The following is a 25,703-nucleotide window of genomic DNA, read 5'->3' on the forward strand; positions in this document are numbered from 1 at the left end:
TTAGCCCGGTGCGCTACATTCCAGCATCTGCCGGGCTAGGGTGAGGATCCAGCCAGGGCGGATGGTGCCAGCCCTGTTCTCAACATCTCCAGTGCGCCTTCACGGTCAGGTCTATCCGGTGCCACCTCCACGCACCAGCCCTCCGGTGGCAGCCCCCTGCACCAGGCTGTCTCTCTGTCTCATCCCTACAGGTGCTCCTGCCTGTCCAGCGCCGCCAGAGCCTTCCTCCTGCCCAGCGCCGCCAGAGTCTCCCGTCTGTCCTGAGCCGCCAGAGTCTCCCATCTGTCCTGAGCCGCCAGAGTCTCCCGTCTGTCCTGAGCCGCCAGAGTCTCCCCTCTGTCCTGAGCCGCCAGAGTCTCCCGTCTGTCCTGAGCTGCCAGAGTCTCCCCTCTGTCCTGAGCCGCCAGAGTCTCCCGTCTGTCCTGAGCCGCCAGTCTCCCGTCTGTCCTGAGCCGCCAGAGTCTCCCGTCTGTCCTGAGCCGCCAGAGTCGCCCGTCTGTCCTGAGCCGCCAGAGCCGCCCGTCTGTCCTGAGCCGCCCGTCTGTCCTGAGCCGCCAGAGCCGCCCGTCTGTCCTGAGGCGCCAGAGCCGCAAGTCTGTCCTGAGCCGTCAGAGCCGCAAGTCTGTCCTGAGCCGTCTGTCTGTCCTGAGCCGTCAGAGCCGCCAGTCTGTCCTGAGACGTCAGAGCCGCCAGTCTGTCCTGAGCCGTCAGTCAGCCAGGAGCTGCCAGAGCCGTCAGTTAGCCAGGAGCTGCCAGAGCCGTCAGTCAGCCAGGAGCTGCCAGAGCCGTCAGTCAGCCAGGACCTGCCAGAGACGTCAGCCAGCCAGGACCTGCCAGAGATGTCAATCAGTCCGGAGCTGCCCCTCAGTCCAGAGGCGCTCCTCAGTCCAGTGGGGCCTTTAATTAGGTCGGAGGTGAGGGTCGTCACTCTAAAGAGGCCCTTGAAGAGGGGTTTGGCAGTTTAAAAAAAATATTAATCCGTGACTACAGTCGTTTGGCAGCTCCTCTCACCACTCACCTCCACTCCATTCCACTGGTCCCCTGAGGCAGAGGCAGCATTTTGGGAACTCAAGCTCCACTTCACTTCTGCTCCACCCTTGAATCTTGGAAGTTTCAACTTCATACTCCCTTATCTCCCCGGATCTAAGAATACCAAGCCTGATGCCCTCTCCCGTCAGTTCACCGCAGACAACACAAGTTCCAAGCTAGAAACAATTATGCCATCCTCCTGCATCGTTGCTGCTCTTTCCTGGGAAATTGAATCCCGTGTTTGTCAGGCTCTGCTGAACCAGCCTGATCCTAGAAACGGTCCTTGTAAGGCTCTGTTTGTTCCAGATTCGGTTCGTTCTGATGTTCTTCAATGGGGCCATTCTACTCACCTCACCTGTCACCCTGGCATGAACCAGACTGTCGCGTTCCTGCGTCAGCAATTTTGTGACCCACCATGTAGAAAGACCTCTCGGGAATTCATCTCAGCCTGCTTGGTCTGTGCTCAGAACAAAACCTACATCTGGTCTGCTTCGTCCTCTTCCCATACCCAGTCGCCCCTGGTCACACATAGCTTTGGACTTCGTCCCTGGGCTTCCCCCATCGAATGGTAACTCAGTCATCCTCACCATTATTATTGACCGATTTTCCAAAACTCACTTCATTCCCCTCCAAGCTTCCTTCCTCCCGGGAGACTGCAGACCTGCTGGAATCCCATGTTTGGCGGCTATATGGCATCCCTAGTGACATTGTTTCTGACAGGGGACCCCAGTTAACATCCCAGGTATGGAGAGCCTTCTTCATAGCTCTGGGCATTAATGTCAGCCTTTCGTTTGGATATCACCCCCAGACCAATGGCCAGACTGAGTGGGCCAATCAGGAATTGGAAACTGCAATACACTGTGTGACTTCTGCTATTCCTTCCTCCTGGAGTGCTCAGCTACCCTGGGTGGAATATACCCACAACACCCTCATCAACGCCTCATCGGGAATGTCTCCCTTTGAGTGTGCTCTCGGTTACCAACCTCGCTTGTTCCCTGCCCAAGAGGTCGAAGTAGCGGTGCCCTCCGTCGGTTGCTTCAGCCCCAGTCTACACTCCAGGCCAAAAGGTATGGCTTACATCTAAGGACTTGCCCCTGAAAGTGGTTACCACTTATCCTCTCATTGCAGTTACCGCTCTGTCTCTGGCTCCTGTCTCCTGTCTCCACATCTCACCACCCAACTACCTTGAGCTGGATATTACTCACCACCACTACCTTGGATTCCCCTCAGGACCTGTTCACCCTGTTCTACTCAGCTAACTCCAACCTCAGTCTCCACATCTGTTTTTTCTGCAACTCATCTGAGCCTCCCCGGATCTGCACTCCTTATCTCTCTGTGTAACAATAAATATTTTGGTTCATTTATCCCTGTTTCCTCATCGGAGTCTGCTCTTGGGTTCCCCTGTGTCGCTCCACATAACACCGCTCAGGAAGGAGACGCGTTCTGTCTCCTAGAAATGAACATACTTTGGTGCAAAAAGTGCAAATCAATCCCAGAACAACAGCAAAGGACCTTGTGAAGATGCTGGAGTACACAGTTACAAAAGTATCTATAGCCACAGTAAAACGAGTCCTATATTGTCATAACCTGAAAGGCCGCTCAGCAAGGAAGAAGCCACTGCTCCAAAACCACCATAAAAAAGCGAGACTACAGTTTGCAACTGCACATGGGGACAAAGATCGTACTTTTTGGAGAAATGTCCCCTGGTCTGATGAAACAAAAATAGAACTGTTTGGCCATAATGACCATCGTTATGTTAGGAGGAAAAAGGGGGAGGCTTGCAAGACGAAGAACACCATCCCAACAGTGAAGCACGGGGGTGGCATCATCATGTTGTAGGGGTGCTTTGCTGCAGGAGGGACTGGTGCACTTCATGCAATAGATGGCATCATGAAGAAAATGATGTGGATATATTGAAACAACATCTCAAGACATCAGTCAGGAAGTTAAAGCTTGGTCACAAATGGGTCTTCCAAATGGACAATGACCCCAAGCATACTTCCAAAGTTGTGGCAAAATGGCTTAAGGACAACAAAGTCAAGGTATTGGAGGGGCCATCACAAAGCCCTGAACTCAATCCTATAGACAATTTGTGTGCAGAACTGAAAAAGTGTGTGTGAGCAAGGAGGCCTACAAACCTGACACAGTTTAACCAGCTCTGTCAGGAGGAATGGGCAAAATTCACCCAACTTATTGTGGGAAGCTTGTGGAAGGCTAACTGAAACGTTTGATCCAAGTTAAACCAAATACTAATTGAGTGTATGTAAACTTCTGACCCATTGGGAATGTAATGAAAGAAATAAAAGCTGAAATAAATCACTCTAATATTATTCTGACATTTCACATTCTTAAAATAAAGTGGTGATCCTAACTGACCTAAGACAGGGAATTTTTACTAGGATTAAATGTCAGAAATTGTGAAAAACTGAGTTTAAATGTATTTGGCTAAGGTGTATGTAAACTTCCGACTTCAACTGTAAGTGTTCCTTTTGTCCAAGTGGGAAAGGGCAGTGTGGAGTGCGATATAGACTGTGTCATCTGTGGATCTGTTGGTGCAGTATGTGAATCGGAGTGGGTCCTGGGTGTCTGGGATGATGGTGTTGATGTGAGCCATGACCAGCCTTTCAAAGCATTTCATGGCTACAGTTGTTAGTACTACGGGGTGATAGTAATTTAGAGTAGTTACCTGGGCGGTCTAGGGCACAGGTAGTATGGTGGTCTGCTTGAAACATGTAGGTATTACAGACTGGGTCAGGGAGAGGTTGAAAATGTCAGTGACTTGCCAGTTGGTCAGCGCATGCTCAGAGTACACGTCCTGGTAATCGGTCTGGCCCTGCAACTTGTTTCAAGGTCTTACTCACATCGGCTACAGAGTGATCACACAGTCGTACGGAATAGCTGGTGTTTTCACACATGGTTCAGTGTTGCTTGCCTCGAAGCGAGCGTAGACAGCATTTAGCTCATCTTGTAGGCTTGCATTACTAGGCAGCTCACAGCTGGGTTTCCCTTTGTTATCTGTAATAGTTGATGGCATCTCGCTGCCTTTTATGCCATCAAGAGCACCCAGCTCCCACAAACAAAACATCAGGCTATTGTCCCATTACACACACACATACGAATCATACACACAGACATAGACATGATTGGATAGGGTTGAGATGTGTTGTTTCTGTTCTTGTCCTTTAATCCTCTGCCACAGAAACAGTGTCTCAAACTCTGTGTGGATGCTGAATGTCCAACAACTTTATCTGAAGGTAGCCTGGGGTGTGGCTCAAACTGTTCTTCATATTTTGTGATTATGCATGCATCTACAAAGTGCACAAAACATTAGGAACACCTTCCTAATATTGAGTTGCAACCCCTTTTACCTTCAGAACAGAATCAATTAATCGGGGCATGGACTTCACAAGGTGTCGAAAGTGTTTCACAGGGATACTGGCCCATGGTGACTCCAATGCTTCCCACAGTTATGCACCAGGCTGCTGGTCATTTTTGATACACACTGGAAATGGTTGAGTGTGAACAACCCAGCAGCGTTGCAGTTATTAACCCTGCTCAAAGCACTTATATTTTGGTGTCTTACCCATTCACCCTCTGAATGCCCCACATACACAATCCATGTCTCAATTGTCTCGAGGGATCATAGCTTTCACCTGGATTCACCTAGTCAGTTTACGTTATGTAAACTCTGTGTTTGTGTGTGTTTTATCTCCCATTCTGTGCTTGGGGTCCACACAACTTGTGAACTCTGAACTCACTGTAGCTGAACATGGTATGCATAGACGAGAAGCTTCACCTGGGGAGAGAGGAGTCCATCAATCAAATGTTATTTATATAACCCTTTTAACAACTTGTCAGTCTTTTACAATAACTTGGACTAGAGCCCCTCTCACTATGGCTATGAGTGTGTTTGTGTATATATATGTATGTGTACCTTGGTTGTAGGTGACTCTGCTAGTCAAATGAACAGTTTGTTGATGCCTGATGCACTGGGCTGAATGAGTAGATGAAGTGACTGTCCTGTGGGGTGTAATTGAAAGAGGAAAAGATCAGTGACATGAATCAATCAACTAAGTATGAGGTAGAACAAACAAAAAAATAAACAGTTCTCCAGACCTCCAGGCCAGGAGTACTCCTGATAGAGTGAGACTCACCAGGAAGATGGGCAGCTGGAACATGTCGTTCAGCACCATGGCATGAACACTGTAGTGCCTGCACAGCCTGGCTGTGATCTTACCTCAGGAAGTTAGCAAGGAAAAGTAAGAGCAAGATACCAGAGCCTGGAAGGAGAAAGGAAGGAGAGGGAGTCTGAGATTATGATGAAAAGCTTTCCCCCAAACAAGTGCAGCAATCCAAATGTACTGAATCTGTATAATTGTTTAAAGTATTAAAGGGACAGATCACTTTTTGAAGGTTTAGCTTATTTTCAACTTACCTAGGGTGTTGTGGAAGTCTATGGGTATCTGCTAGCATCCTACTAGATACCCATAGACTTCCAGTCATAGTGTTAATGCTAGTTAGAATTGGCTCACAAAACTACCTCTTAACTTCCTTCATACTGGACACAGATACATAAAAATTGTATCCACAAGTTCATCTGACTCTGGGGAAGTTGATAAAGGGCCTCATTGCCAAAATCCTGAAGTATCCCTTTAAATCTCAAAACTTTTGTTTTCCATAATTGTTATTGGTACAATTCTAAATCCCTGTTGGAACATCAAGTAAGCTGTATGAATATTCTCAGAACTGAAATAACATTTGAAAGTTTAGATCAAGTAACAATTTATTAACCAAGCAAATATAGTATCTTACATATACAGTACACAATGAGCACCAGGGGGCAACAAAAGGCAGCTTAATAAGAAATACATATTGAAGAAAAAACACTATTAATGATGTCCATGTCTTTAGTCAGTAAATAGTGGGGTGTGTAACAACAGACCCTATACAAGCCAGCGTTAATGTTGAACTTAAACAGCTGTTGTGAAATCAATATGGTTAAGACAGTAGTGAATTTATATTATTTATACAATAAAACAATTACATGGAACGCTAGAGCCGTATGATCTACATATTTAGCAGGAAAGACAGGTACAATAGGAACAGGTTTTGTGTGATTCTCTGAAACTAATTCCACACGTAGAACAAAGGAACCAATTCCAATTGGCAAAATCACATTTACAATAGCAACTTTTGGTCAAAGACGTGGATTGGAGAACCAAAAGCGTCCTGAAATTGGATGGGAAGTCAACCAACATTATAGTAAAAGTTACTAGTGACCATAAATGATTGTGGGCGATAGCCTCCACAATACAGTATGCATTGATTGAGGGTGTGTTCATAAATTCATTTTGATAATTTACCATTTCAGAGCACTCTCCCTTGAGTGTGAAAGAGCGCACAAATAACCCACGATTTTTAATTGTTACAACTGTTGAATAACTGATGAACTTACGTACACACAACACCCGTCGAATATGACAGTTTTCAATAAAGGTGGGCAAAAACGGAATTAAATTGTTGCTAGCAACACAGTTACAGTCACTAACGCTCTAGATAACTAGCTCTGCTGGGGCGAGTTAAATGGTCAGTGAGTTCGCTCATTTGTGTCTGGAAGTAGCTAGCAAGCTAACCAACTTTAGCAAGCTGACCAACTGCCGTTGTGAGACAGCTCTCGCGTGCTCGTTTCTTTACAATAACTACCAGCAAACTATGTGCTACCGTTTTTGTAGCATTTGTACATGTTCTAATACCAGATCGGTTGTCATAAGAAATGTATGCAAACAAATCTAGGCTACTGTAGATAGATAGCTATATGGTGGTATTAATTAATTATTGTTAATCAATAAATGCAAAGTCACTTGTTAAATCCATTTCAATGAGTGTAGAGGAAGGGGAGGAGACCAGTTAAAACGATTTTTAAGCCTGGAGACAATTGGAGACATGGATTATGCATGTGTGCCATTCAGAGGGAGAATGGGCAAGACAAAGGATTTGTGCCTTTGAACAGAGTATGGTAGTAGGTGCCAGGCGCACCGTTTTAAGTGTTTCAAGAACTGCAAGGCTGCTGGGTTTTTCACAAATTGTCCACCACCCAAAGGACATCCAGCCAATTTGACACAACTGTGGGAAGCATTGGAGTCAACATGGGCTAGCATCCCTGTGAAACAATTGACACGTTGTAGAGTCCATGCCCCGACGAATTGAGGCTTTTCTGAGGGCAAAAGGGGGTGCAACTCAATATTAGGAAGGTGTTCCTAATGTTTTTTACACTTAGTGTAAGTGAGAAGTAGACATTGGTTTGAAGCTAAACCCATCAGCCATAACTCACGCTGCTTTGGGATTCTCCACACTTCTTTCAGAGTTGACTTGAATACTGCCAATGACTGGAATGAACTACAAAAGTCACTGAAGCTGGAGACTTATATCTCCCTCACTAACTATAAGCATCAGCTGTCAGAGCAGCTTAACTGATCACTGCACCTGTACACAGCCCATCTGTAAATAGCCCACCCAACTACCTCATCCCCATATTGTTATTTGTTTGCTCTTTTGCACCCCAGTATCTCTACTTGCACATCATCATCTGCACATCGATCACTCCAGTGTTAATGCTAAATTGAAATGATTTCGCCACTATGGCCTATTTATTGCCTTACCTCCCTAATCTTACTACATTTGCACACACTGTATATAGTTTTTCTATTGTGTTATTGACTGTACATTTGTTTATCCCATGTGTAACTGTTGTTGTTTTTGTCGCACTGCCTTGCTTTATCTTGGCCAGGTCGCAGTTGTAAATGAGAAATTGTTCTCAACTGGCCTACCTGGTTAAATAAAGGTGAAATATATCTTCTTCTTTAAAAAAAAAATACTCCCAGTCACTTTGGGAGAAGGGTGGAAAATCAGAAATGCAGCCATAAGTGGGCCCTTTGCTATGATCTGAAAGTGTCACTGACTTTGCCCGGTGCAATAGGTGGACAGATTTTTCCCTTTCAGAACCTTCCAATGGTCCTAAAGCGCGCACTCTGCCCACTTGGCAAGCCTAATCTACAGCACCTTTTGACTAAAGCAACTCACCAGGACTGAGATGGCTCACTGGGTCATGGAGCTGTGGGAATCTGGCTTAGTAATGAAAATGAATGTCAGCTCTAGTTGCAAATATCCACAAAAACTAGCATGAATGAAAGGAATGATAAAAACAGTGGGTTTTTTAAAATATAAAAACAACTACTGATACACCAGTAGCTAGGAATACTAGCTATCGTTAATAACATAAGTAAAATATCCATGATAATAAATTCAACCATGCTTCAAAATGCATGGATGTAGATAGTGTATGCATGTAGGCCATGCAGTGGAGGCTGCTGAGGGGAAGACAGGTCATAATAATAGTCGGAACGGAGTGAATGGAATGGCCAACACATGGAAACCATATGTTTGATGTATTTGATACAATTTCACTGATTCCACTTCAGCCATTACGACGAGCCCGACCTCCACAATTAAGGTGCCACCAATTTCCTGTGATGCCATGTATTTAAAATCCATTAAAAGTCACACAAATTTCAAATGGAATAACCCGCTAAATTCACAAGTTTGCTGGTCAGTTGTTCAACTCAAAACCTAACCTACACATTAGCTACACATACAATGGTACAGGCAAGAATACACAAAACATTTTGTACATCTGGATCCAGATCCATTTGGTGAAGTATACCATTAGTGTGATCTAAAAGGTAAAGTTATCAGTTTAACGGTCTAGGTTTGCACAACTTTCATCTACAAAGTTTTAAAAACTATTCACTGTAATTTGTACATGTAATCTATTAATGTTGAACATATATTTAGTGCTCATGCATAATATTTCACTATGTAGCTTAGATGCTACAGATAGGCCCACTACTGGATTTGTTTCTCTCAATACATTAGAGTAACGCAATATTATTTTCAATTATATTTTATCATTTCTATGACTCCAAGTATTGATTCTCAATTTATTTCGCTAGGAAGTTCAAGTTAGCTAGCGCTAGTTGGCTGTACCTGCGCCAAAAGGTCCAGTATTTTTTCTTCTCTACCTTGCTCTCCAACTTCTTTTTAGATGGGGAGCCAACATGTTTTCAGCACTTACTTCCATGACTGAACAAAACTTGTTTTCTCATGTCTCTCTCCTGTCCCTCTGCAGCAGACATGGTGAGCAATATGTTTGAAACATCAAATCGCAATAAAATCAAAGTATCGAATCGCAGTCCTTATGGAATCGCAATATATATACACATGCATATATATATAGTATTGGCACCAACGTATTGTGATAAAATCGTATTGTTAGGTCCCTAGCAATTCCCAGGCCTAACGGATACGTAGGTAGAAAAAAGTAGGTTGTGACATTATAAAAATGCTACATAATTATTGCTTTACAATGTCAGATCGGAGAGAGCAAAGACGGTCAGATTAAATCAAAAGTGTTGAAACTAGTTCAAAGAAATCATAAGTATAGATAAACAGGAAGATCGTCTGGAAGTCCCAACGGCACCTTTGGTTTCTGTTGCATCCCTGGTTTCTGTGTCCCTGGACTTTGTTTTTCATGGTCCATGTTTTGCTTGCCTGAAATATGCCTCCTGCACATTGTCATTAATGTGTTATGCACATAGTTTTTTACATCTTTCCATGTCCTGCCTTGTAGAACTGGTTCAGCTGCAATACATGCATCACATTCCGTTTTACCTGGAATCTTCATCAGTTTAGTGAAGTCTCCTAGCTGCCGCCTGACCGCAGCCTGAGCCTCATCACTCCATATCTTCTGCTTCCTTTGTGTTGTCACAGCAACAGGACCTGCCTCTAGTCTCTCATCTTCACCCTGTGCAGGTACAGTCCTTGTTCCACCAACCTCTTCCTTAGCAATCTTTGCAGATTCTTTCTTTGTCCATTTTCTGGGGTCCACTCCTGTAAGGCCCTTCTTCCTTTTAATAGATTTTACTGTGTTGTGCACATAGTTTTTGATGTCTCTCCAAGTCCTGTCTCGTACAGCTGGCTCATTGTGGAGGCATACTTCACAGTCCCGTTTACCTGGAACCTTCATCATTGAGATAAAGTGTCCTAACTGACGCTTCACCGCAGCCTTAGCAGCATCACTCCACGGCCTCACAGGACTTGTCCTCGCAGGAACTGTCCTGACAGGAAGTTTCTGCGTTGGAAGTGTCTGTGCATGAAGTGTTGGCGTAATAACTGTACGCGCTGGAAGCGTTTGTGCAGGATATGTTCCTGCAGGATATGACCTTGCAGGATTAGTTCCCGAAGCATATGATGTTGCAGGAGATGAAAGGCCATAAGGACTTGCAGGATATGATCTTGCATGATGAGTCCCTGCAGTATATGTCCCTGCAACATATGAACCTGCTGGATCGGTCCCTGCAGGATGTGTCACGGTAGGATATGCTCTCGCAGAATCTGTCCCTGCAGAATATGACCTCGCAGAATGTGATCCTGAAGGATATGACTTCTCAGGATATGTCCCAGCATGATATGACCTTGAAGGCTGTGCCTCCACAGTATACGACTTCGCTGAATATGTCTCTGTAGGATATGATGACCCAGTAGGACATGTCTCGGTAGGATATGTCCTTCCAGTATCTGTCCAAGCTGGGTATGTCCCTGCAGAAGATGTCCCTATGAAATCAATAGAAACAGAAGAAAAGGATTCATGAACATGTGCCATTATCATATATTGTGAAGAGGAAAAGAGCAAACACTATAGAGTAATGAGTTGCCAGCTTCTCAAAAATGTAGGTCTCGTGAACATGTAAATGGCACAAAAACAACAGATTTTTCCACTGAATTTATCATTTAACCCCTTAAAACACAATGGACATCTTTCTCCAAATACCCTGTAAAGCAACTAATACTCACCATATGTAGGAGAAACAACCCTTTCCTCAGATGGCCCTGGAATTACCACTGGAACCTGATCCATTGCAAGCAGCAGTTTGCTGATTTCTGCTAGATGTGCTGCATTTTCAGAGAGCCTGTAGTACTCTTTATGGACCTGGGTGTCATGTCCCAATAACTTTGCCACCTGATCCAATTCACTTTCATTCAAGTTTAGTAGTTGGCAATGGATAGCAACCTCTTTCCTCACTGTCGCATGGATCAGACTTTCAGGATTCTTTGCATCACACTCATGTGCACACTTCCTCAGACAGTCAAACCCTCTGATGTAGCTTGCTGCATCCAGGCTACGTGCAAAGACATAAGGGTTGTCCTTTGACACACCAACTTTGTCTCTGTTTGCAATAAGGATCTCGAGAGATGAGATCATCCTCTCCGTTAGTAAGACTGGCATTTTCCTACCATTTTTGCCTTCTATTTCCAACCTGGTTAATTTGTTGTCTCCAATTTCCTGCTCCAGCCTTGAGAGGTTATTGAAAATGTCTGCACTAGCTGGAGCTTTCTTCCTGTTTGTGTACGTTTCCAACAGCATTTTCGCAACTTCCCCTGTCCTTTTTCTGTTGAAGAGAGCTATTTCTGCAAGAAGAGTTTCATTGAGCTTTTTCCAAACAGTGTTGGTGGGGTTCTCCAGCAATTCTTTCTTCGCTGTGTCCTCTGCAACCTTGAGAAACTTCTGAAGTTTGATCAAATCCTCAGTTAGTGAAGACACATCAACTTCATCACACTGAGGGACAGCGCTGAGGGATAGACCGGAAAAACAGTTATTCCAATCGTTTTCAAGAAGTTCAATGAACCTTTTGGCTTGTTCCTCTGCCTCACGGTCCTCTGTCATACGACTCTCCCCAAAAGCTATTTCGGTAGCTCTTTTCAAGGAATAGCCCATCTTTAAAGCAAGAGATGGGGTCTTGTACCTGTCGGAGGCAGGGTCATGACCACTCATTTTCCTGGCAGCATGAACGGCCAATTTGAATTTGGATGGTACACATACTTCATGCAGATATTGAACACCACAGTCCATCTCATTTACAGCAAGTACAAATCTAGCCAATTCCCTCATTTTTGAACCAATGTAAGTAAACTGTGACTTGGCATGACCATGCTTTGCAGATAGTGCATTGCCATATTTACATATGAGGGGATCATTTTTGATGTGGCATGAGATGTCATCTTGATTCATATTGTGTATTATTTCTTCACATCCTCCAGTAGAATAGACAGGCAATGGAACAAGTTGAGAGGATGCAGCCTGGATCCTCACTCTTTTTCCTCCCCTTGTTTCATCATGTCCTTTTCTGGCATTACATGAGCTCTCATGCTTCCATAAATCAATTTTCGAGAAAAAAGCTAAGCAGTGTTGGCAGGGCAGGCAGTCACGCACAGAAACGCCATCATTAGATGGTCTACACTTTCTCACAATTTCCCCATCTCCACTTTGAAGAACTTCAAAGTTGTGTTGATAGTTGCCTTTGTTACGGAGTTGGTCAAGCAACAGAGACCTGATTTTGGAGAGTTTTGGGAAGCTGATAGCATGACCAACAGCTGCTTCTTCTGTGTGCATCCTTTCTAAATGTCTTGCAATGTTGTGGTGTGGTTCATTGCAATACAGGCAGAAGTGCTTTTTGTCCAATTTTCTTTTACCATCATCTGTCGTATCACATGCACTGACTGTCAATTTTGTGCTGGTACGTAGGCTTGACCTTGTGCCTTTCCGTGGCGCAAACTTCTTGGGGCGAGTTTTTTTCGCTTGTGCTTTTTGGGGGGACGGCTCAGATTCACGATTATCGCAGGGGCTTTCTGCATTAGATGGAAGAGGATCTGAACCACTTGGGAGGTTTGAATCCAGTCTTTGTTCTTCTACCTCATCACCTGAACTGTTATCATCACTTGAACTGTTCTCTTCAGCACTATTTTTTATGTCACATAAAGCTCTCTCCATGTCATATAAAGTCTTCTCCACATCACTTGAAGTCTTCTCTTCATTGTGTAGAGGATTTTCTTTCTCGTGTAAAGGATTCTCTTCCTGGTGTTCCCCATCCATCGTTTAGGCTGCTACCATCTGCACCTACACAAAACACAGAAACCCATCATGAGCCTATAGTACATGGTAAAAATGTTGAATGGAAGTATCTCAGGTACAAGCTGTGCGTATGTGAAGAAATAGGAATATAGCCAACCACTGTTTAGGCGAGCAGGTTGATTACAAAGTAATCATAAATGAGCTCTGCTCAGGGTTTCTGACCGAAAAGAAAAAAAATCCCTTTGCAAAATAATGCTTTTTATTAATTGATGGACAAATATGACAATCAAAAATACATTTGACAGTCATGCTTAGGAACAGTGGGTTAACTGCCTGTTCAGGGGCAGAACGACAGATTTGTACCTTGTCAGCTCAGGGATTCGAACTTGCAACCTTTCAGTTACTAGTCCAATGCTCTGACCACTAGGCTACCCTGCCGTCCCAAACATGGAGGCAATGATTTCATAAAAACTTCCTCATATGCCATTGAAATCATGCATTTCTCTCCTGTTCTATTGGTTTTCATATGAACATTCTTTCATTGTCCAGGAGACAAATGGCACAATCCTAGTCATGTACTGAACAAAATATGTACACAACATGTAAAGTGTATGTCCCATGTTTCATGAGCTGAAATAAAAAAATCCCTGAAATTTTCCACATGCACAAAAATCTTATATCTCTCAAATTCTGTACACAAATTTGTTTACATCCCTGTTTGTGAGCATTTCTCCTATGCCAAACTAATCCATCCACCAGACAGGTGTAGCAGATCAAGAAGCTGATTAAACAGCATGATCATTACACAGGTGCATCTTGTGTTGGAGGACAATAAAAGGCCACTTTAAAATGTGTAGTTTTATCATCACACAACACAATGCCACAAATGTCTCAAGTTTTGAGGGAGTGTGCGATTGGCATGTAGACTGCAGGAATGTCCATCAGAGCTATTGCCAGAAAATGTAACCATAATGTAATTTCTGGCGGATGGTCAGGGTGCCAGATCATAATTACAAATTATTTGTAGACTGCAAATTGACTGCAAGCCCAAACAGATATAATATTTGACTAAAACATAATCATTTTACACCTAGCTTACATTTGTATAATATTTGACTAAAACATAATCATTTTACACCTTGCTTACATTTGTATACGATCACATATACAGTGCATCGGAAAGTATTCAGAAACCTTGACCTTTTCCACATACTGTTACGTTACAGCCTTACTCTAAAACTGATTAAATTGTTTTCTCCACTCATCAATCTATACACAATACCCCATAATGACAAAGCAAAAACAGGTTTTTGCAAATATATTAAAAATAAAAACTTCAAAATTACATTCACATAATTATTCAGACCCTTTCAGACCCTTGGGCATGACGTTACAAGCTTGACACGCCTGTATTTGGGGAGTTTTCCCCATTCTTCTCTGCAGATCCTCTCAAACTGTCAGGTTTGATGGGGAGCGTCGCTGCATAGCTATTTTCAAGTCTCTCCAGAGATGTTAGATCGGGTTCAAGTCCAGGCTCTGGCTGGCCACTCAAGGACATTCAGAGACTTGACCCAAAGCCACTTCTGTGTTGTCTTGGCTGTGTGCTTAGGGTCGTTATCCTGTTGGAGGGTGAACCTTCGCCCCAGTGAGGTCCTGAGCCCTCTGGAGCAGGTTTTCATCAAAGATCTCTCTGTACTTTGCTCCGTTCCATTTCCCCTCGATCCTGTCTAGTCACCCAGTCCCTGCAGCTGAAAAACATCCCCACAGCATGATGCTGCCACCACCATGCTTCAATATAGGGATGGTGCCAGGTTTCCTATTCAAGCCAGAGTTCAATCTTTGTTTCATCAGATCAGAAAACCTTGTTTCTCAAGGTCTGAGAGTCCTTTAGGTGCCTCCAAGTGGGCTGTCATGTGCTTTTTACTGAGGAATGGCTTCCATCTGGCCACTCTACCATAAAGACCTAATTGGTGGAGTGCTGCAGAGATGGGTGTCCTTCTGGAAGAGGAACTCTGGAGCTCTGTCAGAGTGACCATCGGGTTCTTGGTCACCTCCCTGACCAAGGCCCGTCTCCACCAATTGCTCTAGGAAGTCTTGGTGGTTCCAAACGTCTTCCATTTAAGAATGATGGAGGCCACTGTGTTCTTGCGGCACTTTGATGCTGCAGAAATGTTTTGGTACCCTTCCTCAGATCTGTGCCTCGACACAATCCTGTCTCGGCGCTCTACGGACAATTTCTTCGACCTCATGGCTTGGTTTCTGCTCTGACATGCACAGTCAACTGTTGGACCTTTTATAGACAGGTGTGTGCCTTTGCAAATCTTTTCCAATTAATTGAATTTACCACAGGTGGACTCCAAACAAGTTGTCAAAAGTAGGACACACCTACTTATTCAAGGGTTTTTCTTTATTTTTACTATTTTCTACATTGTAGAATAATAGTGAAGACATCAAAACAGCAAAGCACCACCACACCTCTTACTTCACAGTGGGAACCACACATGCAGAGATCATCCGTTCACCTACTCTGTGTCTCACAAAGACACGGCGGATGGAACCAAAACTTTTGATGGTTTTTCAGACTTCATTCTAAGACACTTTCAAAGTTCTTGAAATTTTCCGGATTTACTGACCTTCATGTCGTTTCTATTTGCTTTTTTGAGCTGTTCATGCCATATGGACTTGGTCTTTTACCAAATAGGGCCATCTTCTGTATACCACCCCTACCTTGTCACAATACAACTGATTGTCTCAAATGCATTAAGGAAAGAAATTCCATAAATTAACTTCTAATAAGGCACACCTTAAAATGCATTCCAGGTGACTACCTCATGAAGCTGGTTGAGAGAATGCCAAGAGTGTGCAAAACTGTCATCAAGGCAAAGTATTGAACAATCTCAAATATAAAATATATTTGGATTTGTTTAACACTTTTTTGGTTATTACATGATTCCATATGTGTTATTTCATAGTTTTGATGTCATCACTGTTATTCTATAATGTAGAAAATAGTAAAAATAAAGAAAAACCCTGGAATGACTAGGTGTGTCCAAACTTTTGACTGGTTCTGAATGTAAATAAGGTATTTCTATTTTGTTTCTAAGATATTTTCACAAATTTGTAAAGACCTGATTTCGCTTTGTCATTATCGGGTATTGTGTGTAGATTGATGAGGCAAAACATGTATTAAATCCATTGTAGAATAAGGCTGTAACTCAACATAATGTGGAAAAGTCATGGGGTCTGAATACTTTCCGAATGCACTGTATGTGATGTCAACAGAGAGGTATATATTCTGGGTGATTTAAATATTGACTGGCTTTCATCAGGCTGCCCACTCAAGAGAAAGTTTCAAACTGTAACTAGTGCCTGCAACCTGGTTCAGGGTCAGTCAACCTACCAGGGTAGTTGCAAACAGCACAGGAATAAAATAATCACATGTATTGATCACATCTTTACAAATACTGCAGAAATATGCTTTAAAGCAGTATCCAAATCCATCAGATGTAGTGATCACAATATAGTAGCCATATCCAAAGGCTGGGCCTAATATAGTATATAAGAGGTCATACAATAAGTTTTGTAGTGATTCCTATGTTGTTGATGTAAATAATATTTGTTGGTCTGTGGTGTAATGAGGAGCAACCAGATGCTGCACTCGAAACATTTATGAAATTGCTTATTCCAGTTAATAATAAGTATGCACCCATTAGGAAAATAACTGTAAAAACTGTTAAATCCCTGTGGATTGATGAGGAATTGAAAAAGTGTATGGTTGAGAGGAATGAGGCAAAAGGAATGGCTAATAAGTCTGGCTGCACAACCGATTGGCAAACACACTGCAAATTGAGAAATCATGCAAATAAACTGAATAAAAAGAAGAAACTGCACTATGAAAGCTTTGGAGCACCTTAAATGACATTTTTGGAAAAAAGGCAAACTTGGTTACATCATTCATTGAATCAGATAGCTCATTCATCAAAAAAACGCACTAACATTGCCAATTACAATGATTTTGCCAATTACAATGATTTTTTCACTGGCAAGATTAGCAAACTTAGGCATGACATTCCAGCAACAAACGCTGACACTACACATTAGAGGTCGATCGATTAATCGGAATGGCTGAATAATTCGGGCTGATTTCAAGTTTTCATAACAATTGGAAATCTGTATTTTTGGACACCGATTTGGCCGATTTATTTATTATTTTATTTTTTTACACCTTTATTTAATCTTTATTTAACTAGGCAAGTCAGTTAAGAACACCTTCTTATTTTCAATGACAGCCTAGGAACGGTGGGTTAACTGCCTCATTCAGGGGCAGAACGACAGATTTTCACCTTGTCAGCTCAGGGGATTCAATCTTGCAACCTTACAGTTAACTAGTCCAACGCTCTCACCACCTGCCTCACGAGGAGCCTGCCTGATACGTGAATCAGTAAGCCAAGGTAAGTTGCTAGCTAGCATTAATAAACTTATCTTATAAAAAAACAATCAATCATAATCACTAGTTAACTACACATGGTTGATGATATAAGTAGTTTATCTAGCGTGTCCTGCGTTGCATATAATCGATGGGGTGCGTATCGTTGCTCCAATGTGTACCTAACCATGAACATCAATGCCTTTCTTAAAATCAATAGACAGAAGTATATATTTTTAAACCTGCATATTTAGCTAACTGAAATCCAGGTTAGCAGGCAATATTAACCAGGTGAAATTGTGTCCCTTCAGGGTATATGCAACAGCTTGGGCTGCCTAATTTTCCAGAATTTTACGTAATTATGACATAACATTGAAGGTTGTGCAATGTAACAGGAATATTAGACTAATGGGTGCCACCCCTTAGATAAAATACGGAACATTTCCGTATTTCACTGAAAGAATGATTTCTTGTCTTGTTTTCGAGATGATAGTTTCCGGATTCAACCATATTAATGACCCAAGGCTCGTATTTCTGTGTGTTATTATGTTATAATTAAGTCTATGATTTGATAGAGCAGTCTGACTTAGCGGTGGTAGGCACCAGGAGGCTCATAAGCATTCAAACAGCACCTTCGTGCGTTTTGCCAGCAGCTCTTCGTTGTGCGTCAAGCATTGCGCTGTTTATGACTTCAAGCCTATCAACTTCCGAGATTAGGCTTGTGTAACCGGTGTGAAATGGCTAGCTAGTTAGCAGGGTGCGCGCTAATAGCGTTTCAAATGTCACTCGCTCTGAGACTTGGAGTGGTTGTTCCCCTTGCTCTGCATGGGTAAAGCTGCTTTGAGTGTGGCTGTTATCGTTGTGTTCCTGGTTCGAACCTAGGGAGGAGCGAGGAGAGGAACGGAAGCTATACTGTTACACTGGCAATACTAAAGTGCCTATAAGAACATCCAATAGTCAAAGGTACATGAAATACAAATGGTATAGAGAGAAATAGTCCTATAATTTCTATAATAACTACAATCTAAAACTTCTTACCTGGGAATATTGAAGACTCATGTTAAAAGGAACCACCAGCTTTCATATGTTCTCATGTTCTGAGCAAGGAACTTAAACGTTAGCTTTCTTTCATGGCACATATTGCACTTTTACTTTCTTCTAAAACACTTTATTTTTGCATAATTTAAAACGTTTCATTATTTATTTGAGGCTAAATTGATTTTATTGATGTATTATATTAAGTTAAAATAAGTGTTCATTCAGTATTGTTGTAATTGTCATTATTACAAATACATTAAAAAATATATATATTTAAATTTTTTTAAATCGACCAATTAATCGCTATTTTTGTCCTCCAATAATCGGTATCGGTATTGAAAAATCATAATCGGTCGACCTCTACTATACATCCCAAGTATAACTGACCAAACAATGAAAGACAAGCATTGTAATTTTGAATTTCATAAAGTGAGTGAAATAATTTAAAAAAATGATTGTTGTCTATCAACAATGACAAGCCACGGGGTCTGACAACTTGGATGGAAAATCCTCCGACTTGGACGATAATAGCAGATGATATTGCCACTCCTATTTGCCCGATGTTCCATCAAAGCCTACCAGAAAGTGTGTGCCCTCAGGCCTGTAGGGAAGCAAATGTAATTCCGTTACTTTGATCCAAGATGGCGTAGCAGTCAGACGTCTTTGTCCTGTCGTGTCCCTTGTATATATCGTTTACATCTTTTTCTTCGCATATCTTTTTAAAATATTTTACTAAACCTCAACTTGGAATACCGACATAATCTGCCCGAGGACTCCAACAGCCCCCTCAGGCGCGACGCCTGCTGAGGGCCCATTCTGCTAACCAGCTAGGCCTGCTAGCTACCTAGAGCTACTTGGAACCCTACTAATTCCACGACTGGTCTATCGACGTCACCGCACAAAGAGGCAAAAACAGACTTACCCCCATTGCGACATCCCCCAAAGGCTAACTTGCTAGCCCCTGCTAACTGCTAGCTTGCCTGCCCCGGTTTGCTGACTGCTAGCTTGCCTGCCCGGTCTGCTAACTGCTAGCCTCTGCTAACTGCTTGCTTGCTAACCTGGTCTACTAACTGCTAGCTTGCCCCGGTCTACTAACTGCTAGCTTGTTTAGCCCTGGCCAACTAACTGTTAGCTTGTTAGCATCGGCCTGCTAACTGTCTGAATAGCTGTGTCCCCCAGTCAGCCCAACCACTCACTGGACCCATATGTTCACTTGGCTATGAATGCCTCTCTCTAATGTCAATAAGCCTCGTCCATTACTGTCCTGGTTAGTGTTTACTGTCTTATTTCACTGTAGAGCCTCTAGCCCTGCTCAATATGCCTTAACCAACCATGTTGTTCCACCTCCTACATATGCGATGACATCACCTGGTTTAAACATCTCTAGAGACTATATCTCTCTCAACATTACTCAATGCCTAGGTTTACCTCCAATGTACTCACATCCTACCTTACCTTTGTCTGTACACTATGCCTTGAATCTATGCTATCGTGCCCAGAAACCTGCTCCTTTTACTCTCTGTTTCGAACATGCTAGACGGCCAGTTCATATAGCCTTTAGCCGTACCCTTATCCTACTTCTCCTCTGGTGGTGTGGAGGTTAATCCAGGTCCTGCAGTGCCTAGCTCCACTCCCACTCCCCAGGTGCTCTCATTTGTTGACTTCTGTAACGTTAAAAGCCTTGGTTTCATGCACGTTAACATTAGAAGCCTCCTCCCTAAGTTTGTTTTACTCACTGCTTAAAAACCTGTTAGAGATCGGGCTACTTTTTTCAACATTCTGTTAAAAATCGCGCAACATTTCAATGTCCTGCCACTCATGCCAGGAATATAGTATATGCATATGATTAGTATGTGTGCACAGAAAACACTCTGAAGTTTCTAAAACTGGTTAAATGATGTCTGTGACTATAACAGAACGTGTTTCGTGGTCAAAATCGCAAGGAAACCTGATCACAAAATCGACGAAGAAAAAATCAATCCGCCAGTCTCTGTATTGTCTATTGCAAGGTATAATAGATAACGATGGGCTTACAGTTCCTACAGCTTCCACACGATGTCGCCAGTGTTGTGAATTCTATGCAGCTCAATCCTTGGTCATATGAGTAATAGGCACAGCCTTTCGTCGGGTTCACAGCAGGAAGAAATGGAAGGGGGAAAGTGGACTACGTTTTCCAAACTTGTTGCTATTGAATACAGATCGCTCCGTGATCAATTTGATCGTTTATTAATGTTTACTAATACCTAAAGTTGGATTACAGAAGTAGTTTGAAGTGTTTTGTCAAAGTTTATAGGCAACTTTTTTAATTTAAAAAAATAACGTTGCGTTTATAAACAGTGTTTTTCCTGGATCACAGTCTTCATAAATGGACATTTTGGGTATACAAGGACCGATTTAATCGAAAAAAAGACCCAATTGTGATGTTTATGGGACATATAGGAGTGCCAACAAAGAAGCTCGTCAAAGGTAATGAATGTTTTATATTTTATTTCTGCGTTTTGTGTAGTGCCGGCTACGCTAATTCTTTTGTTTACGTCCCCTTCAGGTATTTCGGGGTGTTGCATGCTATCAGATAATAGCTTCTCATGCTTTCGCCGAAAAGCATTTTAAAAATCTGACTTGTTGGCTAGATTCACAACGAGTGAAGCTTGAATTGAGTACCCTGCATGTGTGTTTTAATGAACGTTTGAGTTTTAACGAGTGCTATTAGCATTTGGCATGGCGCATTTGCATTTGCATTTATTGTTGGCAAGGTGGGACGCTAGCGCGTCGGGTTGCCCAGAGAGGTTAAGCAAACTCTGCCAACCCAGATGTCTTAGCAGTGTCTGAATCCTGGCTTAGGAAAACCACCAAAAAACCCTGAAATCTCCATCGCTAACTATAACATTTTCTGCCAAGATAGAACTGCCAAAGGGGGCAGTGTTGCAATCTACTGCAAAGATAGCCTGCAGAGTTCTTTATTACTATCCAAGTCTGTACCCAAACAATTCGAGCTTCTACTTCTAAAAATTCACCTTTCCAGAAACAAGTCTCTCACTGTTGCCTCTTGCTATAAACCTCCCTTTGCCCCCAGCTGTGCCCTCGATACCATATGTGAATTGATTGCCACCCATCTATCTTCTGAGCTCTTGCTACTAGGTGACCTGGGACATGCTTAACACCCCGGCCATCCTACAATCCAAGCTTGATGCCTTCAATATCACACAAATTATCAATGAACCTAGCAGGTATAACCCCAAATCAGTAAACACAGGCACCATCATAGATGTCATCCTATCTAACTCGCCCTCCAAATATACCTCTGCTGTTTTCAATCAAGATCTCAGCGATCACTGCCTCATTGCCTGCATCCGTAATGAGTCTGCGACCAAACGACCACCCCTCATCACTGTCAAACGCTCCCTAAAACACTTCCGCGAGCAGGCCTTTCAAATCGACCTGGCGGGGGTATCCTGGAATGACATTGACCTCATCCGGATAGTAGGTGACGCCTGGCTAGTCTTTAAAAGTGCCTTCATTAAATAAGCATGCCCCACTCGAACATTTTAGAACTAGGAATAGATATAGTCCTTGGTTCACTCCCGACCTGTCTGCTCTTGACCAGCACAAAAACATCCTGTGGCATTCTGCATTAGCATCGAATAGCCCCCGTGATATGCAACTTTTCAGGGAAGTTATGAACAAATATACACAGGCAGTTAGAAAAGCTAAGGCTAGCTTTATCAAACAGAAATTTGCATCCTGTAGTACTAACTCAAAAAGGTTCTAGGACACTGTAAAGTCCATGGAGAATAAGAGCACCTCCTCCCAGCTGCCCACTGCACTGAGGCTAGCATCGAATAGCCCCCGTGATATGCAACTTTTCAGGGAAGTTATGAACAAATATACACAGGCAGTTAGAAAAGCTAAGGCTAGCTTTATCAAACAGAAATTTGCATCCTGTAGTACTAACTCAAAAAAGTTCTAGGACACTGTAAAGTCCATGGAGAATAAGAGCACCTCCTCCCAGCTGCCCACTGCACTGAGGCTAGGAAACTGTTACCACTGATAAATCCACTATAATTGAGAATTTCAATAAGCATTTCGCTACGGCTGGCCATGCTTTCCACCTGGCTACCCCTACCTCGGCACCCTCCACAGCAACCCGCCAAAGCCCCCACCATTTCTCCTTCACCCAAATCCAGATAGCTGATGTTCTGAAAGAGCTGCATAATCTGGACCCATACAAATCAGCCGGGCTAGACAATCTGGACTCTCTCTTTCTAAAATGATCTGCCGAAATTGTTGCAAACCCTATTACTAGCCTTTTCAACCTCTCTTTCGTATCGTCTGAGATTCCCAAAGATTGGAAAGCTGCTGTGGTCATCCCCCTCTTCAAAGGGGGTGACACTCTAGACCCAAACTGCTACAGACCTATATCTATCCTACCCTGTCTTTCTAAGGTCTTCGAAAGCCAAGTTAACAAACAGATTACCGACCATTTCGAATCCCACCGTACCTTCTCTGCTATGCAATCTGGTTTCAGAGCTGGCCACGGGTGCACCTCAGCCACGCTCAAGGTCCTAAACGACATCATAACCGCCATCGATAAGAGACATTACTGTGCAGCCGTATTCATCGACCTGGCCAAGGCTTTTGACTATATCAATCACAACATTCTTATTGGCAGACTCGACAGCCTTGGTTTCTCAAATGATTGCCTTGCCTGGTTTACCAACTACTTCTCTAATAGAGTTCAGTGTGTCAAATCGGAGGGCCTGTTGTCCGGACCTCTGGCAGTCTCTATGGGTGTGCCACAGGGTTCAATTCTCAGGCCGACTCTCTTTTCTGTATACATCAATGATGTTGCTCTTGCTGCTGGTGATTCTCTGATCCACCTCTACGCAGACGACACCATTCTGTCTACTTCTGGCACCTCTTTGGACACTGTGTTAATGTTAACTAACCTCCAGACGAGCTTCAATGCCATACAACTCTCCTTCCATGGAGCCCAACTGCAAGTAAAACTAAATGCATGCTATTCAATCAATCACTGCCCGCACCTGCTCGCCCGTCCAGCATCACTACTCTGGACGGCTCTGACTTAGAATACGTGGACAACTACAAATACCTGGGTGTCTGGTTAAACTGTAAACTCTCCTTCCAGACTCACATTAAGCATCTCCAATCCAAAATTAATTCTAGAATTGGCTTCCTGTATCGCAACAGAGCATCCTTCACTCATGCTGCCAAACATACCCTTGTAAAACTGACCATCCTACCAATCCTCGACTTCGGTGATGTCATCTATAAAATAGCCTCCAACACTCTACTCAACAAACTGGATGCAGTCTATCACAGTGCCATCTGTTTTGTCACCAAAGCCCCATACACTACACACCATTGCGACCTGTACGCTCTCGTTGGCTGGCCCTCGCTTCATACTCGTCGCCAAACCCACTGGCTACAGGTTATCTACAAATCTCTGCTAGGTAAAGCCCCGACTTATCTCAGCTCACTGGTCACCATAGCAGCACCCACTCGTAGCACGCGCTCCAGCAGATATATTTCACTGGTCATCCCCAAAGCCAACACCTACTTTGGCCACCTTTCCTTCCAGTTCTCTGCTGCCAATGACTGGAACGAATGGCAAAAATCACTGAAGTTGGAGACATATCTCCCTCACTAAACTTCAAGCATCAGCTGTCAGAGCAGTTTAGCGATCGCTGCAGCTGTAAATAGCCCAACCAACTGCCTACCTCATCCCCATATTTGTTGTTTTTTTCTGCTCTTTTGCACACCAGTATTTCTACTTTCATATCCTCGTCCGTACATTATCACTCCAATTGCTAAATTGTAATTATTTTGCCACTATGGCCTATTTATTGCCTTACCTCCTTAGCACGCACTCTATACAGATTTTCTATTGTGTTATTTACTATGTTTGTTTATTCCATGTGTAACTCTGTGTTGTCGTTTTGTCGCACTGCTTTGCTTTAACTTGGCCAGGTCGCAGTTGTAAATTATAACTTGTTCTCAACTGGCCGACCTGGTTAAATAAAGGTGAAATAAAATAAAAGCACCCAAGCTAACTAGCTAATGTTGGCTAGCTTGCTAGCTATTTCCAGACACAATTGAGAGAACACCTCACTCTGACCATTTTACTCGCCCTCGTAATTGCATCAGTCATTCTGCGCTCTGGCACACTCAGACGAGAGTGCTCTGAAATCGGAGTAGATAGCCAGAATTAACCATGTCCGTTGAGAACGCACCTCGACTACACCACTTAGCTAAGAATGACGTGAATAATCAAGTCAATAAACGTTTGGCAGTTAGATTATAGTTAATATACTGCCTGGCAAGTTCGATGTATTAGTAGTCAACTAACGTTAGGTAACGAGCTAAACACCGGCACATACTGATGTAATGCTAATCAGTTCGTAAGGATAGTGTAGCTAACAAATTGTCAGCCAACATAACGTGTAACATAACCTATATGAAAAGTCATTACATTGCACAACATGTTCTTAACATTTGTCATAATTAGTTTAAATAATTAATTTGTTTAAGCATTGAATTTGTATCCGCTCTCGTCGGATTTCATCAGCATTCCGCCATTTTCTTAAAATCTGAAAACGATGTGAAGTCACGCCCATTTTCTGGAGAGAAGTGGGGGGGTGCTATACCATAGATAGAACAATGAGACAGATCTTTACTGGATGTATAAATGTGACGCATCTGCTTGGCGTTCCCGCTTCGGCTATACTGTTAGCTACATATCTACAATCTGACCTGTTTGAGTCAGTGGTTTGTGTCAATAAAATAGCTGACAGACCAAAAAACTAATATTTATTCTCAGTATAAGTATTTTTTACAACACTAATACAAACCTTTTCAAAAAAGGGCTAAAATAACACCCCCACCACCACTCCATTACGTCAGCAAGCAGCACTGCCTCACGTCCGACAGAGAGCGAGCGAAACAATGCGAGAGCAGGGGAATGTCACAGATAGAACAATAAGGGTTAGTTGTAAAAATATTTGGTAATATAGTACCCTCCCACCGCAGGCCAGAAAATGAGATAAACAAATGTTGACTTCATAATACAGCGACTCGAGGGAGCTAACACCTAAGCACGTGTTGTAACGTTGACTAATTAACCGTAAAATTGGAATAAACGTCTATGACGTTCTTACCGGAGGAGCAGAGCTTGAAACGATATAGCTAGCGCCACTGTTGTGCCCTGAGATAAATCGAGGATAGCAT

General features: G+C 42.9%; 1 long non-coding RNA gene across 1 annotated transcript; it reads right to left on the reverse strand.

Annotated features, from left to right (window-relative positions):
• Positions 1–5,794: 5,794 nt before the first annotated feature.
• Positions 5,795–25,703, reverse strand: LOC135519182 (uncharacterized). Its single transcript, XR_010452280.1, has 3 exons — positions 25,634–25,703; positions 10,939–13,039; positions 5,795–10,698 (listed from the first exon to the last, which is right to left on the reverse strand). It is a non-coding gene; the product is annotated as an uncharacterized LOC135519182 (long non-coding RNA).

This window comes from Oncorhynchus masou, chromosome 29 (genome assembly GCF_036934945.1).
Source record: "Oncorhynchus masou masou isolate Uvic2021 chromosome 29, UVic_Omas_1.1, whole genome shotgun sequence".
Taxonomy (NCBI): Eukaryota; Metazoa; Chordata; class Actinopteri; order Salmoniformes; family Salmonidae; genus Oncorhynchus; species Oncorhynchus masou.